General features: G+C 36.2%; 1 protein-coding gene across 1 annotated transcript in view; it reads left to right on the forward strand.

The window, feature by feature from the left end:
* Nucleotides 1–5,175: 5,175 nt before the first annotated feature.
* Nucleotides 5,176–20,391, forward strand: part of MYPN (myopalladin) — an 85,635-nt gene continuing 70,419 nt past the window's right edge. The window contains exon 1 of the mRNA XM_070432854.1: nt 5,176–5,199. The gene's annotated coding sequence lies outside the window, so the exon portion shown is untranslated. The remainder of the gene's footprint in view (nt 5,200–20,391) is intronic.

Below are 20,391 nucleotides of genomic sequence, written 5' to 3' on the forward strand. Positions count from 1 at the left end.
AATGTAAATGCAATCTGGGTTTCACAGCTGATTTACATTTCCATGTAGCAAGGCCATTCTAGTACTTAATTTTCCTATGTATAAAGCAATCATAATAAAGACCAACTTCAAGGGCAAAAACAGTTTTGTTGGGTTTTTGTTTGTTTTTTAATCCTTACCCAAGGATATGTTTTTATTGATTTGAGAGAGAGAGAGAGAGAGAGAGAGAGAGAGAGAAACCTTGATCAGTTGCCTCCCATAAGCACCCAGCCCGGCCTGGGATTGAACCCAAAACCTTTCATTATACAGGATGATGCTCCAACCAACTGAGTCACCCAGCCAGGGCAGTTCTGATTTTGTTTTTTAATTAGAGCATAATAGCCAATATATGATATAAATAACTTTGAAAAGATAAAATGCTAAGTAAATATCTACCTAAAACATAATGACCATATGGCCTCTTATGCTTAATTTCACTATGTCTAGTAATTTTCAGACAGACATGCATAGAGGGAACTGTTTATTATTTATTGTTGCTTCAGTTCCTTTAAGTTGTTTCTTTGACCAGCCAGAAAGAGGGAATCATCCAGATTTCCAAGGACTTGGAAGGGCTTGGAAGAGAGTCTCTAAATCAACATAATCTCAGTATCACTGGTGCTCTCCTTCTTGTCACTCTACATCTTCTGAGTTTTCTTTTCTTCAAACTAATCCGTAGATACATTAATAACAAGCATGGACGCCTCTGAAAGGTGGTATGGTGTAGTAGAAAAGAGCTACTAGGGCTTGGAAGCATCATATAAACCTGGATATGAATCATACTCTGAGTGGCCTTACACAAATTGTTACTCTGATCTTCAGTTTATTCCTCTATAAAAAAAGAGGATAGCCCTGGCCGGGTAGCTCAGGCTAGAGCATCACATGCCAAGGTTGTGGGTTCGATCTCCATATAGGAATCAGCCAATGAATGCATACATGAGTGAAACAACAAATCAATTTCTCTCTCTCCTCTCTCTCTCATCAAAAGAAAAAATTTTAAAAATAAAACAGAGTTTAATGATATAGTATATTTTGGACAATCTCAAGGTATATTTCCTGAGACTTTTTCAGATCCCCAAATTTGCAAAAACCACCGTAGCATATAATTTTTTCAGTTTCATCCTCTATAAACTGGGATAATGACCCATACTTCCTGGGTTGTTGTATTAAACTAAATTATATATTACATATGAACAACAAAGCTTGGTTGGTGTGGACACTGGGCTGGGTCAGTTAGGGTCTCTCGGGTAGCTAAGTAATTCATTTTGGCTTATCTACCTTTCAAGAAGTCCAATTTGGAGTCAGTCACAAATAGTTGAAATCTTGATCTAAATAAGAGAAAATTTACATATGTCTTAAGTATACTCTTTATTTCTAGAAAAACAGGGAGCTTAGTCTGTGACTTGAGCTTGTATCCCCAAAACCAGGGCATGTGAATGGACAGAACTGCCCCTCAGCTAGCTATGGGCAGTAGAATCTTGAAGCTAAAACTCAAGAGAAGTAGTCTGTGGAGGAAAAAAGAAAAGTATGATTTCATGGGGCAGACAGAAAGCAAGGACCTGATATAAAATAAAGGTTGTACAAAGGTGATTATAAAAAATAGTAGTAAGCTAGTTCAGGAGGATGCCTCTTACGGAGCATCTATGGAAGAACTCTTGGGTAAGGTGGGTGCTGTAAATAGCCCCAAGCCTATTACCAAAGCAAGGGGCCCCCATACCAATTGTCCCAGGAATTGTGGACATCCACTGAGCCAAAGCACATATAGTTCCTTAGTCAGTGACTGGTGCACAATGAACATCCCAATCATTTTTAGCACCTTTTCTTATTTAAATTGATTCTTACTAGTATTTCTGTGTTAAACTAATATCAAACCCATTAATTGCAATTAAATCAATTAATGTTGTTGAGAGCTTAGGTCATTTGCTCTTTCCTGGCACACAATAAGTATTCAGTAAATATTTGTTGAATTGAGTAAATAACTTAGAACAACTCAACAATATATTATTTTTTATGGCACACCATGGACAAATAATTATTAAGTGCCTATCTTGTGCCATGCCTTGAGCTTAGAACTGTGTAGCCTATAGAGAAGTTTTTTAATGGCTCTGATTCTCAAGGAGTTGATCTAGTTAAATAGACGAAATATAAAATATATAAATGAAAAATTAGTTTAATTCAGCAATATAAGAAATATTGCAAAAAAACTAGATCACTAATTACTAATTGCATAGTAATTGGAAGAAACTGAACAAAGGCAAGGAAGAAAAAAAGAAGGCGTGGGAATATTGGTAGAACTTTTTGATTGGAGACAAGCATTTCTGTAGAAAAACAGATTGTTTATATTTTATAGGTTCAGGAAGATCACATTTGTGATTATACCAAGGCTTTTCTTATTCTTGGTTGAAATTTGCATAATATTTCAGGCCAGTGGACTGTATAAATAGACTTAGCTCCAGCTCAGTTTACACTGTAGTAAATGTTTGTGTTAAACTTATCTGTGACATTGTCTGTTTATTTATTCCTTTTATTGACATTGTCACCTACATTTTCAGTTAAAGCTTATTGTCTAGGTTGGCAGATGAAAAGAGAGGATATCTGAAATATTAACAAGAGACTGGTTAGACTAGGTTTTAACTAATCCATTCTCAGTTTGAAATAGAGAACAATTGCGTGATAAGCAAAATGAATAAAAAGGCAAAACAAAAATGGGTTTCAAAAAAAATAAGGAAGAAACAATAAAAAAAGGGGTTTCCAGGTCTTCCTACATTAAGGTATGCTGCCTTTCTTTGATAGGAAGTTTGCTAAAGCTAGAAAACACAAAGTGAATAGATTCATAGGCAAATAACAATGTGAACTTGGTTAAGGATATAAAATACAAATTCATTTGAAATTTCCATGGTTTATATTCTCCAACATGTTCCGCTATACTCTTCTCTCCTTGACAAGTTGCTTTCATTCAACATTTACTAATTTCATGAGAGGTTTCATGTAATAAGATGACAACTTCTCAGAAATGTGTATCAGCACTTACTATTTCAATTTTTATTCATCTTCATGGTGAAAATAGCCCTACACTTAGTCATATGCTATTTTTCTGTTCTCTTGCTGGTTTCTGTTAAATAAACACCAAGTCCCTAAAATCAAATTAATAGCTTTAATAACCCTTTGCTCATCAATACATATGAAAACAATGGCAAGTTTCCTCCTTTGGGTAATTTTTTAATTTTTGAACTAACCTGCATCTTTATTCTTCACGAGAAGGCATTAGGGGACAATGAAACGAGAATCTGTTTTAAACTAAAAGGCCTAGGTTTGAATTCACCAGCTCACTGTGCAGCTCACTGGTTGAGTAACTTTGAGAAAGCTAAACTTCTTTAAGCCTCAGTTTCCTCCTTGTCATATGCAGCTAACAATACCTTGCAGAGTTGCTATGAATAGTAAATAAGAGATAACTGAGGAGGCTGCTCCGAGCGTAGCGTATACTCGGAGGAAATGTTAATTCCCATTTCCCTTCCTTCACATTATTAGTGTTAGTGTGGTTATTTGGGTCATGCTTAAGAACAGTGAACTTTGTTTTCAGCTTTCTGAAATGTCGGTGCTGCCCAAAAATAGAATCTGAGTGGAATCACCCAGAGGCTGGCATACTGGTATTTAAGATATTTAGTGCTAAGGTTATGAAGAGAGAGTATGCCAACTGTTATTTTTCTACCTCTAACTTGCAAAAATTGTACTGACCCGTGTTGATGTGCTGAGTAATAACACCAAAGCATTTACGTTTACTTTCGAAACAACACAGCTCCTAAACTGTCTCTGCATAATGACTATCATAGAAAGAAACAAAACCTAGGCCTGTCAAAGCATTCTGACTGCCCTCCAACGCCCTACCCTTCAGCATTCATGCCTGATGCATATCAATTCATGTCCTCAGCTAAAATATTGCAGCTCGAATGTATCTGAAAGCATTGGTGTTTTCCTTCTCTATTTGCTCTTCTATTTGTTTAGTCATACAAAAGAATCCCAAGGTTGGTTTTCTGTCAGAAAAATTATAAACTTGTAATTCTCCATAGCATTCCTTTAAAATACTTACTAAAAGAGAGAGTATGTTTACATTCATTTTTGCCTTTCCTCCCCCCACCCCCCACAAAAACCTTAAAAATGTGAACATTTAAATATTTGTAGTGGTTTAAGAGCATAGGTTTAGAGTTAGCCTTGGATTTAATCCTGGCTCAATCGCTTGGTTGTTGTGTGACCTTGGGCTAATTTTTAACTTCTTTCTAAGCCCCAGGTTCTCATTTGTAAAATTAGAATTATAACATTACCTACTTCATAGATTGTGGAAGGAATGCATAAAATAAAGCACAGTGTCTCTAAAGAGCTTAGAATAGTGCCTGGTACATAGCTAAGGAATGTTACCTCATTTCTACCTACATGATATATTCATGTGTGTTAATATAATCATTTATTAATGTGGTGAAAAGTGTGAATCAATTGTACACTTTCAGAACTACATACTTAATGCTAATTGTTCTGGATTTCTTCGGTGACATAATCGTAATCACAGGGTGCTCTTTTAAAAAATTCTGGGAACAAATTTTCTTCTTGAAAATAATACTTTCTACAAATTGTAAACTTTGATATGTGCTACATATCAAAACCACAAGTAACAGAAACCTTATTGGGTTTTCATAGAAACCACATAGTAAAGTTTTTATCTCATTAATATTATAATAATTGGTTGTTTTCCATAGGTAATTTGATAAGTATATTTACCATAATCTAAGTTTTGTATCAAAAAAAGGTATTTACACATTTGCAACCTATATGTGGATATTTTGTGCACTCTTTATGCTTTTTTAAAAAAATGTTATTCTTATTATCCTTCTCATCTAGTCTAAAGAGAGATCCAGAAAGCCTGTTTCCTTAGTCATTATCCACCCCCACCATCCCTGCAGGCTAAGAACATCGTGCAGACTCGAGTTATTAAAGTTGATCTGAAAGAGCAATCTGTTCTAAATGACTGTCCCTGGATCTGCCACGGAACCCTGTAAATACCCTTCATTACTCTGTCGGGACAGTATCACATTTCTTCATGCTACTTTTGTGGCTGACACAAGTAGGCAGTGAGATTTAGACTTTGGATGATCCTCGTTGAGTGATGTAGGAATGGTGCTTCTTCTGAGACAGGTAACCCAAAATTTATTTTTCAGTATAATGTTTGAAAATAGATATTCTGTTTATAGTTGTTGTTTTTTTAATCCTCACCCAAGGATATGTTTATGGATCTTTTGGTGGGGGGAGTGGGGGAGATTGAGAGAGAGAGAGAGAGAGAGAGAGAGAGAGAGAAGAAGAGAGAGAGAAACATCAATGTGAGAGGGAAACATCGATTGATTGCCTCTGGTACGCACTCCAGCTGGGACCGAAACCACAGCCTAGGTATGTGCCCTGACTGGGAATCAAACCTGAGATCTTTTGGTGTACGGGACAATACTCTCGCCAACATTTTTAAAAATGTTTTTATTTTTTAAAAGTTAAATAGGTTTTGAACTCATGTTTTAAAAATGTTTTTAGTTTTAGTTTTAGACAAGCATTTTCAATACCATTTAGATAAAAAATAATATTTTTAAGGATTTAATTGTATTTTTCAATTACGTTGTACCATGGAGTTTGCATAAGACCCTTTATAACCTACCATACTTACATCTTTTCGGATAGTAAAAAACTCGTCTCTGGCATGACTATTTTTATCATTAACAAAAGTTAAAAAATATATATATACATGCTTCTGTTCTTTAGAATAAGACATAGAGGTTTTGTTTTTTATTTATCTGATATTGGAGAGGGGTACCTCAATATAAATCTACAAAGTTTTTTTAATCCTCACCTGAGGATATGTTTTTATTGATTTTTAACATTTTTAAAATTGATTTTAGAGGAGAGGAAGGGGAGAGAGAGAGAAAGAGCAATATTAATGTGAGAAAGAAACATCCATTGGCTGGCTGCCTCCCATTCGAGCTCCAAATAGGATTGAACCCAAAACCTAGGTATGTGCCCTGACCTGGAATCAAACCTGCAGTCTTTTGGTGTACTGGACGATGCTCCAATCAACTGAGCTATCCGGTCAGGGCTAAATCTACAAACTTTAAAAAAAAACATATTGAAACTTTGGTGTATGTGAGCAATTTCTTTTAAAGAATTAGAACCCACTGCCATATGGAAAGAGAGCAAATACAAATTTTTTTTTTTTTTTATGAATCCACTAGCACAGAAATTCTCGCATGCTTTATCCTCTAGGTAGACGTCCTCTGTCAGAGGTCTTCCAGATTCCTTGACATTCTGTGGATCATCCCAATGTGAATGAATTGTTTCTGTAGCTGAGTGACTGTATTAAGAAAACAGCTGAAGGCAAGCCCAGGATCATGTTCAAACCATAATAAACGCATGTGTTGGATGGGCTACTTAACTTTATGGGGAAGGCTTAAGACATGTAACCTTTTGCTTGTTTTTCACTTATAAAATTTGTTTTTATCTATGTTAGATTGTTTTTTAAGTTTTAAAAATTATTCTTTGTACTAATGAACTCAGGTAAAACCTGAACTAGTAGGTTTCTGGTATAATGTTTATATGATTAGTACTGAGGATACACAGGATAGTGACTGCATTATCTGGGAGCAGAAACTAATTTTTAAAATATAGAATCTACAATATGAGTTTGATGTAAGCAAGGTGTCCACAGTTTCTGAGTATTATTTGTTAAAAATATTTATATCCACCTTTTTTTCAAAGAGCTCAAAAAACTTTGTACACTATCTACATATGAAATGTTGTAACTATGAGAAGAGAAATATTATTCCTATTCAGAAATTCTTTGGCTCTTTCTTCTGTAACTTTTATGCATTTTAAGTCTTTTTAAGTTGTTCCTATTGATTCCTAATCTCACTGCCCAACCAACTCTATTGTATATTTCAGTATGGTTCTCCTCAAAATTCTGTACCTGGGTGAAAGGTAGAGTACCAGGCTTATCATGGCAGAGCTTGCAGGCAAGTAGAAATGTGTCTACTTACGGTTTTTGTAAGCATTTTCCTTTGGAAAATCAACTTGTGGCATATTTGTTTGCTACCTGAAATAGAGGTTCCAGGCCAGCCAGGGTGGCTTAGTGATTGAGCATTGACCTATGAGCCTGGAGGTCATGGTTCGATTCCGGTCAGAGCACATGCCTGGGTTTCGGGCTCAATCCCCAATAGGGGGCATGCAGGAGGTAGCCAATCAATGATTATTTTTCATCATTGATGTTTCTCTCTCTCCCTCTCCCTTCCTCTCTGAAATCAAAAATATATTTTAAAAAGGAAGGAAGGAAAGGAAGGAAAGGAAGGAAAGGAAGGAAAGGAAGGAAAGGAAGGAAAGGAAGGACCCACTTTCCAATGTTCCTACCCAAGACCTGGTAGCATTTATCTTGATTATGCCTCAAGTTCTGAGTGGGATAGTGGTAGAAGATCCTCTCTTTAAATAAAAAAAGAAATTTGGAACATCTACATAAATTGAAAATGCAGAAACACAATTAAGTAGTCTTGAGGTTAGGGTTAGCACAGGATTAGTTAAGAGAGCATATGAACATGTACAGTGAAGCTCTGGATTACTGTAATAATGAAAATGCCTATCCATATAATTCAGCTCTTCTTGTTTTGTTTTTAACCCAGATTATTTAAGTTTTCCTGCATTTTTTTCATTTTGCTTGTATAAATAAAAAGCTCCATAACAAAAGGTGTAGTGAAAACTCTGATGTGGTCACAATAAACAAATAAGTTTTATAGCTATTCAATATCCTATAGGGAGTTTCAGGATGACTGAAAAGAATAAAAATTCTCTTAGTAATTTCTATGAGGTCAGGAATTTTGATATATTTTTTGCACTGCTTTATATCTACTACCTGCTACATGGTAGACATTAGGTAAATATTTGTTGAATGAATTAATTAATTAATGAAAAGCATGCTACAAGCAGTTGTGTGATTTAAGAAAGCTAGATTTAAACCAATTATTTCATGCTATCCAAATCTAAGAATGATCCTTAAAAAACAAAACAAAAAAACCCCAACCAATGGCATTTTTCTGAATTTTTAAAACCCAGGCTTCTACCAAGATTGATGATGATGATGTTATTACACTCAATCTGTACTAATCCATAGAATTAACTTTTTCTTTCCAAATTCATATTCTGAAAATGTACTAAATTAATATCAAAGAACCTGTACTTTGACAAAGTAGGTTTTTGAGCAAATGTTGATTTGATTAAGGATTCTTTTTTAAGGATTGGGAATGCTTATGAAAGAAGACATCTGGCATAGAATAATATATGAAAAAGTTATTCCAGATACTACACATGAATAGGAATTGTAAAATATTATATTAAATAGTAATTTTGACTTTTAAATCGTACATGATTATTTTCTTTCTGAAAAGTAAGTTCAAACTAATTTGTTACTGGGTTTATTCTAAGGCTGTTGTTTTTTTCTTCTCCATCTTTTCTGTGATCTCTACTTAACAATTTTTAATGTTAGTTAAAACTTGTTAAGCTAAGCTTTTGGACAAACCATTCAAAAACTCGTTAGCTTCATATTGGTTCATTCATTTTCATAGCCAAATTTCCTAAAATGTATCAGTGATTAAATGAGAGTCAATTTCCCATTAATTAAAAAAATAAAAATATTGATATATTTAAAAATAATGCCATTTTCTTTGACAGATGGAATGTGGTATGATAAACTCAGTATTAATTTCAAACAAAAATCAATAAACATTGGGCCTCTAGCTATAAGAGAAATTCTATAGGTAGAAAAATTGATTGACCCCCCCCCACCACCCATAGGTGCTGTCCCACTGTGGAATCCCTTTGCTCAGTTTTCTCCTATCCAATCAGGTGGAATGTTTGACAGGCACATGGTTTATACAGCTCAAAATAACTTGGGACCTGTGAGCTGACAAATGCTCTGGCTCCGGTGGTGACAGGTTGTCCAGCTTCTTACAGCCATCTTCACTGAAACTAAGGTTAACTCCTCACTCTCTATGGACGGCTACTTTCTATTTCCAAGAGCGTGAAGAATTTTCTTTTTCTCCTCTGCATTCATCTAAAAGTTCTCCTTGGATAACTATCATCACAGTGGAGTGCCTGGGTTGGACATCCTCATCTGGGTCAACTAAAAAAAGAAAGGTAATATTCAGATTTAAGTTCTCAAGTGTGTTTTGATAACAGGGCACTGATAATGGGAAAGGGGATATTTCCGAGGCCTAAATACTGTTATTCAGAGTAAAACCTAGGATAGCTTTATAATTATGTATGATGGGACACAGTATCACGTGCAAAACAAAGTTCTCTACATGTAAAGATTTTGGAGGAGATTGATGAAATTCCCAGGGATCAGAGCCTACTTGGATACTAAGGAAAAATATCTCAACAGAGGAAGTCACGACATGCTGCATATATCATTGGAATTTTCCACACATTCATTTATTACAGTAATGGTGTTTGTATAGAGAATATACATGCAATGCCTATTTCCTTTTTATAGGAAATAAAATATAAAATAATATCCATAGTGAAAGACTTTTATTTTATATAGTTTTTTATCATGTAAGAGGATATGCTTGCTATATTTAGAGTCGGGAGATCTGCTCCCTGGATTAATGTACACAACAGCTGCAGAAAGTTTTGCTCAAAGGACATTGCTCTTTCTTTCTCCTTTCTCTCTCTCTCTCTCTCTCTCTCTCTCTCTCTCTCTCTCTCTCTTCAGCTGCATCAGAAAGACACTTGACAGTTAGTGGCAAATGTTTGGCCTGGTACATTGCACTATTAGCAGTAATTAAATGCACATCTTGCATTATATTTTAAAAACTGTATAAGCAAAGAAAAGGAGAACATGGGTTAATCTGTATTCGCATTCCCCCAAAGTGAACATTATAGTAACAATGCTAAGAAATTTTGTTACTGTATCAACATATTTTTACTCATACTTATTAAAAATGCTAACATTAGTTTGAAAGAATAAAACAGCTATTCTGTTTTCTTTCTCTAAAAATTACTATGATTCAATTACTTTCACAGTGGTAATGATTAAATGAATTCTGCAGGCTCTAATATAAAAAGTTGTCATACCTTTTTAGTCTCTTCTTAATAATAACTCTTAGGTTCACAGAAAATTCATAATCCTTTTCTAGGAAATTGAGAATATATTTACTTATAACTATAAAAAATTTAGAACAAAAATTAAAATATGCTGTCTGACCCATGATTTAACAACAAGCAAAATATTTAAAATCAAGGGCATCCCAGGAAATCTGAAATATATGGGCACTCTACTTTGTCAAGAGACAAAATTATAATCATTACAGAATCTTATAATAATGGACTATGAAACAAACAGCTGGACACCATCCAAATTCTGGAAGTTTGTCCTAATTCCCACTTATAGAATATGGCTAATGCTATTGAAACTCATAACAATGTGTTAAAACTCCAGTTTTCCACTTATCAATTTTGGATATAGACTCTGTTACATGTTTCTATTACAATGTGTTTCCTGGAATAGACTCAGAACTGCAATTCATAAACAAAAGAAACTGAATGAGTTTTTATGCAGACAGGGTTTTGGAATTCATAGAGATTTTTCAAATTTACGTTTGAAGGAATGGGACAGCAGGTAAATCAGGTTTAATTGTGAAAGGTCTTTAATGAACTAAGGTTAGTATATAAAAGGTGACAAATTTTTAAATTAAAAATTTTCAACAGTTAATTCCTATATGTAATAGGAGTAATAAACTCAGCTCACTAACCTGAAAGTATAAGACAAATAATACTGCTAATCCCAGTAATTAGTTTCCTTCATTGACATTGAGATGTGACAAAGGCATTGCTTGTTTCATGGTGTTATTGCCAAGACAAAAAAGTGACAAGGTTTTAACGAATTCTCTCTCTTAAGAGATAAAGAAGAATCAGGCACCACGGAGGTACTTTCTTAAATTTTTACAGTGCTTCATAGTTGACAAGGAGCTTTAACAACTACTAGAACATTGCATTTTTGCCTAAGAAAACAATCCAAGTAAAGAGAGAATGGTCTGTTTAGAAAGTTGAGAGCATATTTTCAGCAGATACATTTTTGATGGGCACAAAAGTTGGCATGACTATACCTGCAGTCACTAAAGAGTCTCTAGAGCTCATGTATATCAGAGTCACCTTGACAAGCTACACATTCCTCTGCTTGGAGTCACAATACACTCCACACTGTGGGAGGAGCCCACAGAGCCTTCCCACCAAGTTCTTGAACTAGAACTAGATCCTGAGATCTGGAGCCTATTTGGGACACTTGCTCCTCTCCCAATCTAGCACATGTATTATGTCAAGGGGGTGGAGGGGGGCATTTATTTTTTTTCAAACCCTTAATCACACACACACACACACACACACACACACACACACACACACATACACACACACACAAAATGACAAAAATATTAAGAGACCAAGAGAGGACAAAAATGTTAATTTTTTTCTTATTTAAAATGAATCTTGGTGTTCATGGTGATTGAATAGTTTCCTCATTTGGGATTTCCTGTATATTAACTTAAGTCCATCATGAATAGTGAGATCCTGAAAGCGGTGTAAAACCTCCCATGCCTATCACTTTTGTGACTACCACCAAACCCTTTTTGGGTCCTAGATTCCTGAAGTCTTCTTGCTTGCCTTCCATTAGCCTTTCTATGGGTTGTAGAATTTACTTTTACCGATTTCTTTGCTATCTTTCAGATTAGATACTAACTTTGGGCTCTAGGCTTCAGTATCCTTTACACTAGTTGTTTTCTATGTGATTATCTTCTTCTGTATATGAAAACGTACTGGTATGTTTCATAGTAACCCACCTTCCCTCCTCTCATTCAAATGAAATCTTTACTTTCTTGCCAACTTTCTATATTTACCAATTTTATTAAAACAGTATAAGAGAATGGCTTGCACACCTTTGGCCTATTATCTAAAAACCCTTTCACATTTAAAATGCCTGCCCTTGAGGTATTCCCTTAATTAAACAGATTCCTACTAATTCTATGTATCACCTCTGCTGTCTCTTTATTTCAGCATTCTCTCCTAAAGGACACATTTCATTTGTCTGTATTTATTTTATTTGCTGAATTAAAAGAATGGGACTTACTTTCATATTGTTACTGACGTATTTCCATATATCCCAAGTTCATACTTGGGTAATGTAATATATACTAACTTACTAATGCCACTCACACCAAAATTAGACTAGAAATAAAACTAAGATGGGGATGCTCACTGTCAGAGTGAGGGGATGACTTTGTAACAGTGAAGAAGGATATGCCTCCAAGTGCATTCCATCTGCAGCCAAATTTTAAAAAGGTGATCTGTACCCAACTCTGCGGGACTCGTCTATATGTAATGGGATTTGGTTCTTGGCCCAGCAGGAGTTTCTCCAGAACTGATTTAAATACTTCTCTTGTGTGACATATTGGGGTGTAGAAGGCAAGACAAACTGGTCAATACCAGCATTAAAGAGAGGGAGCAAAGTCTAATTTTGTCAACCATTCTTCCTGTAAAGAACATTCTGGCAGCTGCCTGGCCAGCGTAGCTCAGTGGTTGAGTGTCAACCTCATGGTTTGATTTCCAGTCAGGATACAAGCCCAGGTTATGGGCTCAATCCCCAGTGTGCGGCATGCAGGAGGCAGCCAATCAATGATTCTCTGTCATCATTGATGTTTCCATCTCTCTCTCTCCCTTCCTCTCTGAAATCAGTAAATATATATATATATATATATTTTAAAAGAACATCCTGGGCAAAATAATTACACATCAACAGAAAAGAGTTACCTTAAATTTGTATAGTGTTCTACATTTCTAAAGTGCTTTCCCAAAGAAAACTATGAAGAGTAGTGCTCAGTTAACATGTATTAAGAAATACAGCCCTGCCGAAACCGGTTTGGCTCAGTGGATAGAGCGTTGGCCTGCGGACTTGAAAGGTCCCAGGTTCGATTCCGGTCAAGGGCATGTACCTGGGTTGCGGGCACATCCCCAGTAGGAGATGTGCAGGAGGCGGCTGGTCGATGTTTCTCTCTCATCGACGTTTCTAACTTTCTATCTCTCTATCCCTTCCTCTCTGTAAAAAATCAATAAAATATATTAAAAAAAAAAGAAAAGAAATACAGCCCTAACTGGTTTGGCTCAGTGGATAGAGCGTCGGCCTGTGGACTGAAAGGTCCCAGGTTCGATTCTGGTCAAGGGCATGTACCTTGGTTGCGGGCACATCCCCAGTAGGAGGCGTGCAGGAGGCGGCTGATCAATGTTTCTCTCTCATCGATGTTTCTAACTCTCTATCCCTCTCCCTTCCTCTCTGTAAAAAAATCAATAAAATATATTAAAAAGAAAAAAAAGAAATACAGTCATTTGCTGCTTAATGAGCATATGCTCTGAGAAAGGTATCGTTAGGTGATTTCATCGGGCGACCATCACAAACCCGGATGTTCTAGCCTTTTAGTTAATTGTATGTGCTATACTTTTATAAGACTGGCAGCATAGTAGGTTTATTTACACAAGCATCACCACAAACACATGAGTAATGTAGTCTGAGCCCTGACAGTTGACTTGTTATGTGTGTGTAATGCAAATGCCTGATTACCTGGGCATCTACTTAAACTAAGGCTATCTAGAACAAATGCATTGCCAGTCTCAAGATTAAATAAATAACGAAGCTGCCTTGCCCCACTGAGGTGCCTTTGTTTTAGAAATCTTGGTTGATTTTGATAACTGACCATTTGGGCGACTTGTTTTTTTCCTCTTCCTATGCCTTAAGTTATGGCTCTTATGTATGTTTTCTTAAATGTTTGATTTTTGAGAGAGAGAGGAAGAAAGAGAGAGTGTGTGAGAAACATTGATGTGAGAGCAAAACATCAATTGGCTGCCTCCTGCATGTCCCATATGGGGGATGGAGCATGCAACCTGGGGCCCTGACCAGGAATGGAACTGGCAACCTTTTGGTGCATGAGACGACGCCCAACCAAGTCACACCAGCCAGGGCATGATTCTTTCTTTCTTTTTCTTTCTTCCTTTCTTTCTTTCTTCCTTTCTTTCTTTCTTTCTTTCTTTCTTTCTTTCTTTCTTTCTTTTTTTCTTTCTTTCTTTCTTTCTTTCCTTCCTTCCTTCCTTCCTTCCTTCCTTCCTTCCTTCTTTCTTTCTTTCTTTCTTTCTTTCTTTCTTTCTTTCTTTCTTTCTTTCCATATTTTTTTCAATTCTCATCCAAGGATATTTTTCCATTGATTTTCAGAGAGAGTGGAAGAGAGGGGGAGAGACACAGAGAGAGAAACATTGATGTGAGAGAGACACATCGATTGGTTGTCTCCCATATTTGCCCCAACAGGGCCAGAGATTGAGACTGCAACTGAGGTATGTGCCCTTGGCCAGAATAGAACCTGAGACCTTTCACTCCTTGGATCAGCGCTCTATCCACTAAGCCAAATCAGCCAGGGCTGGTTTTTATGTCTTAAATTCACCAATAAATAGTGAGCCCATGAAAACCTAGGCTACCACCCTTGACTCCATTAAAAGGAGAACGCCAGGCTCCTGCTCCCTCTCTTTCTCTCTCTACCTGCAACCTCGCTATTGCCCCAGGCATATTGTGCATGCTCCAGGGCCTGTAAGTAATAAACTCTTTTTGTTGTTGTTGTTCAGAGTTTCCTAATGGTTATTGCTGAAGGGTATCTTGTGTTATACTAAGAACTATAAGGGTCAGTTCAGTTGGCACATTGGTTTAGAAAGGGGAGGTGTGTATGGGAAAGCTTAGTGGCCCAGCTGAGTCCCCAAGCATTTCTAGCCCTTCTGGATAGCCTGAGATGGCACAAACGGTAATGCTTTGCACTAGTACTTTACGACATTTCCACAGCAACACCAGCAGGAGGTAATAAGAATGTTTTAGCTCTACTATACAGTAATCATATGGGACCACCATTGAATATATGTTCCATCATTGACCCAAACATTGTTATGTGGCACATGACCGTATACCCAAGGGTATCAGCATCAAGTTTTGTGTGTATGAACTGGACGCTTACATTTTTAGCAAGTTTTTTAGAGATCTTCTTTTCAGGAAAAATCCTAGGGAAAAAAACAGAGATATTTAGCAAAGTAAAGAACATTCAATAAGCATTCTATGTGGCCGAGTTAGTTTACATGATTTACTAGTCTGTCATGATTATTTATGCCATATTGTTTCATTTTTAACCTAGGACCATTTCACTACAACCATGATCTGTTTTCAAGGGCAGTTGCTCCTTCTTATTTTGAAAATGGCATAAAATCTAAGCTTCAATTTTGTCAGAAGCAGAAAGAATACCCTAGGTGAAATGTCTAAAGGAACTTTTAATTTCCTTTCCTGAAACCTGCTCTTGGCTCGTTCGAGTAAATCATGCCACCACTCACCTATTTGCTCAAGCCATAATTATTGTGGTCACCTTTTACTCAGCTCTTTCTCTCACATCCCACACTCAATCCATCAGCAAATCACACTGGCTCTACTTTCAAAAGATAGCTCATATCTGACCACTTCTCACCCTTCCCCACCGATAACCACTCACTGATCCAAGACCCCACCATCTCTTGCATAGCATATTGCAATAGTCTCCTAATTGATCTGCTTATTTCCACATTTGCCCCCTTTAACTTGATTCTTTGCATAGTAGCCATGATTGAACTTTTTCAAAACCATTTCATCTGCTTCTCAAAACTTTAAAATGGTGTCCCATTCACACATTTAATGAAACTTAAAGTCCTTCCTTGGTCTGCAATTCCTTACATGATCTAGCCTTGTACCTCTGTGACTTCACTCACCTCCTGGCACACTAGGCTTGACTCAGACACAGCAAACATCTACCTGTCCTGGCTTTGACACTTTCTTCTTCCCCAGCCAGGAACATTCTCCCCCCAGGTGGTCACATGGAGAACTCGCTGCCTCAGAAGCTTTGCCTGACTTTCCCGCTAAAAGCGCACACCACCCTTCCTTCCCTATCATTCTCGATTCCCTTGTCCGACTTCATTTTTCTTCTTAATATTTATATCTTTCCCACTAGATTGTCAACTCCACAAGGGTAGGGGCTTTGTCTTTTGTTCACTGTTGAATCCACAGTGCCCAGAATATCACATAGTAGATGCTCAGTAAATATTTATCAGACAAATAAGAAAGCTAGAGTATACATGACAGCACTTGGGCTTGTTAAAAGTACAAATTTTATAACAGATTTTAAATTAATGCTTGTAAGAGAAAGTGATACATTTTCCTATTTTAGGTAATATTTATCAGTTTAGCAATTTATGTATGCATTTACATCTGAGAACCCTCTGAGATGGAATTGTTATTATCCTATTTTATAGATGAGAATAACTGAGATTCAGATGCATTAAATGACTTGCTCAAGAATACAAAATTATTCAGTGTTGGAGCCGAGATACAAACCCAGGTTTCTGATTATAATCAGATGTTCTTTGATACTTCTGGGATGAAAACAAAGTTTAATTGCACTACTTATTTTATCCACTATGAATAAATTTACATTTGAAAGTCACCTAGAAGTTATGTACATATTTATATTTTATGTTTATATGTAAAAGTACTTATATTTTTTCTGTACCTGTAAGTTTTCTTTGAAAACATGATTTCTGTTTATATTATTTTCTCCTGCAATTAAGAAAAAAGAAAAACAGCCATTGATTTAGAAGGATATTCTAATGAACAAAATAACAATAGATATCTATTGATAACCTTCTATGTGCTGTGTGTGTACAGAGATGGTGGTGTACAAAACTAAGTGAGGTAGGCAGGAAAGTAAACAGCCAAATTTAATATATTGTAATAAGTGCTGTTGGGGGTAAGAAGTATGAGCTTTACGAGCATATTGGTACCCAACCCAGAGAAAAGAAGAAATCCCTAAGGGATGTCTCAGCTAAGAACTGAAGGCCATGTAGGACTTGGCCCAGTAAGGTAATAAAGGGAGGTGAGGACAGGGAGCATCTCAAACAAAGACAATATGTACAAAGATCTGGAAGCAGCTCAGTTTGTTAATGAAACTACATGTATTTCAACAGAATATAGACGATGCTCACTTAACTACAAATCAAAAGTTAAATTTCTCTTTAAAGTTTGTCCTTAGATCAAGTCACTTCACTAGTTCTACTTCCATTTTTTTTCTTTTTTAAAATATTTTTATTGCTTTCAGAGAGGAAGGGAGAGGGAGACAGATAGACAGAAACATCAATGATGAGAGAGAATCATTGATCGGCTGCCTCTTGCATGCCCCCTATTAAGGATTAAGCCCGAAATCCAAGCATGTGCCCTTGACCAGAATCCAACCCTGGGACCCTTCAGTCCGCAGGCGGATGCTCTATCCACTGAGCCAAACCGGCTAGGGCCTACTTCCATTTCTTATCATGGTATGTGGCTAAAGCTGTTAAATGATAATAATAACAATAATAATAATAGTAACTACCATTTATTGAACATTTACAAAATGCCAAACAAATTTAATCATTACTTCAACCTATGAGATGGCTACTGTTATTATACCTGTTTAATAAATGAGTAAACTGAAGCTTACAGAAGTTAACTTTTCTTGAATTTATACAACTAAGAAATGTCAGAACTTGGATTTGAACCAGATCTATCTAACTCCAGGTGTTAGATAATAAATACTACATTAAAATATTAAAGAAATTCTTTATTTTGAATACCTGAAGTTTCATTATCATAATAATTTCTCATGACCATAAGCATCAGAACAGACACACAGTTACACATTAATTAGCTTCTTTAAAAATGAAAAAACAGTTGCAGAGAGCAGTGATTACTTATATGAGTATTTTCTTTTCAATTTCCACCTAAAATAAGCTTTTTATTTTTTTAAATATATTTTTATTGATTTCAGAGAGGGAGAGAGATAGAAACATCAATGATGAGAGAGAATCCTTGATTGGCTGTCTCCTGCATGCCCTACACTGAGGATCGATCCCACAACCTGGGCAGGGAATCGAACTATGACCTCCTAGTTCACAGGCCAACCACTGAGCCACTCTGGCTGAGTCAATATAAGCTTTTTATTTTTTTATTTTTATTTTTAAAATATATTTTATTGATTTTTTTACAGAGAGGAAAGGGGAGGGATAGAGAGTTAGAAACATCGATGAGAGAGAAACATCGATCAGCTGCCTCCTGCACATCTCCTACTGGGGATGTGCCTGCAACCCAGGTACATGCCCTTGACCGGAATCAAACCCGGGACCCTTCAGTCCGCAGGCCGACGCTCTATCCACTGAGCCAAACTGGTTTCGGCAATATAAGCTTTTTAAAAGTTCTTCAACATTAACATCTCCTTTACCTAAGTATTAATTTTTACTAATATTGTTTATATAACAGTGCCCATTATAATGGGTCCTGTTTTAAGGGCTTTGCATTCATTATGTTATTAATCCTTACTTCCCTGGGAAATAGATATTATCCATGTTTTACAGATGAGAATTCCAGTTTAGAGAAGTTAAGTAAATTTCTCAAAGTTATATAACTGCTGAGAAATGAAGCCATAATTTGAAAACAGATTTGATTCTAAGGCCAATGCTCATTCCATATTGCTCAAGATAAAAGCCATATTAAATAGAGACAAAGGTACATTAAGACACAGTATGAGTAATGTCAAACAAATAGGGAGAAGGCCATCCTGATTCATAAAGCACTCAATTTTCTTCCTCACATCTAAATATATACAGAAACTCAAACTAGGCTAAGGAATTGGTTGATTAACAAATGAGAAGGATTTTCAATTAGTACATTAATTGCATTTTCAAATAGCATTTTGTACCTGATTTCATATATCTTTAACTGTTCTTCTGCATAGTTAATGCACAAATGAGACAAATTTTCTTTCTTTTTTTAAATATATATTATTGATTTTTTACAGAGAGGAAGGGAGAGGGATAGAGAGTTAGAAGCATCAATGAGAGAGAAACATCGATCAGCTGCCTCCTGCACATCCCTTACTGGGGATGTGCCCACAACCAAGGTATATGCCCTTGACCAGAATCGAACCTGGGACCCTTTAGACCGCAGGCCGACGCTCTATCCACTAAGCTAAACCGGTTAGGGCAAATGAGACAAATTTTCAATTGGGACGTCAATTATACTTTCATGTACTATTTTGTATGTCATTCACAATTGTACAAACTTTAACATAGCTATATAGTTCTATCTGATATCATAATTTAATTAACTAATTTGTTATTGGTCATGATCCCAATTTTTTAATACCATCTATACTATAATGAACATCTTTGTAGATAAATCTTTGTACCCATCCAATATCTTTGCATTGTCAATTAATCTTTTATTAAGACACAATAGACTTCTCACCCAAATAAATGGATCCAGTAGTAGAAATCTCAGGCTGCAGCAAGCATGTGAAAAAATATTTGCTGTAGGTAATCCTTTTAGCCATCTCTAATTGCCCTCTCAAGGTCATTGCCCACTTTGCCAATTTAGAGGTTGGTTTTGAATAACATTCTAAAAGTTTGAGAACTTTAGGATGTTTTATTTGTGATTCAAGTGCGACTATCATATAAGGAGTGAACTGAAATAAGTTTTGTCATAAAAACCAGAAAAGATTTAGGAGATTAGTTTCCTCTCCATTTTCCCAGCACAAGGCCCAGCAATTAGTAGCCATGAATGGTAAATAGCTTTAAAAAAATTTTTTTTATTATTGATTTCAGAGAGGAAGGGAGAGGGAGAGAGAGATAGAAACATCAATGATCAGAATCATTGATTGGCTGCCTCCTGCACTCCCCCTACTGGGGATTGAGCCTGCAATCTGGGCATGTGCCCTTGACTGAAATAGAACCCGGGACCCTTCAGTCCACAGGCCAACACTCTATCCACTGAGCCAAACCAGCGAGGACAGAATGGTAAATAGTTTTCATCTCCATTACCATCTCTGATTGATTGGTGGTAGCAGATGGAGTGGAGTGTTAAGAAAGTCAAGGTCAATGGAAAAAGTACTGTAATCAGTTAGCTACATCTTTTATAAGGAGGGCAGAGAGGAGTAACAGCCTGTGGGTCACAAGTTTGCCATCCCTCTAGTAAGTGTGTGAATGAATAAATAGATATAATATTAATAATATAACATTGGTTTGCATTACCAAACTCTCTAGTCCAGGGGACTTAGAAATAAGGTTACTGTACTATTTTCTTAAGCTTTAAGATATTTATTTTTTGAATCGGTAATGTGTTCATATAATTAAAATTGAAAAGTCAGGAAAGGGTATAAAGTGAAGAGTGTCCTGTCTTGC

The sequence above is a fragment of the Myotis yumanensis genome, unplaced genomic scaffold (assembly GCF_028538775.1).
Source record: "Myotis yumanensis isolate MYYU_CA2020_CCGP unplaced genomic scaffold, mMyoYum1.0.hap1 SCAF_13, whole genome shotgun sequence".
NCBI lineage: Eukaryota > Metazoa > Chordata > Mammalia > Chiroptera > Vespertilionidae > Myotis > Myotis yumanensis.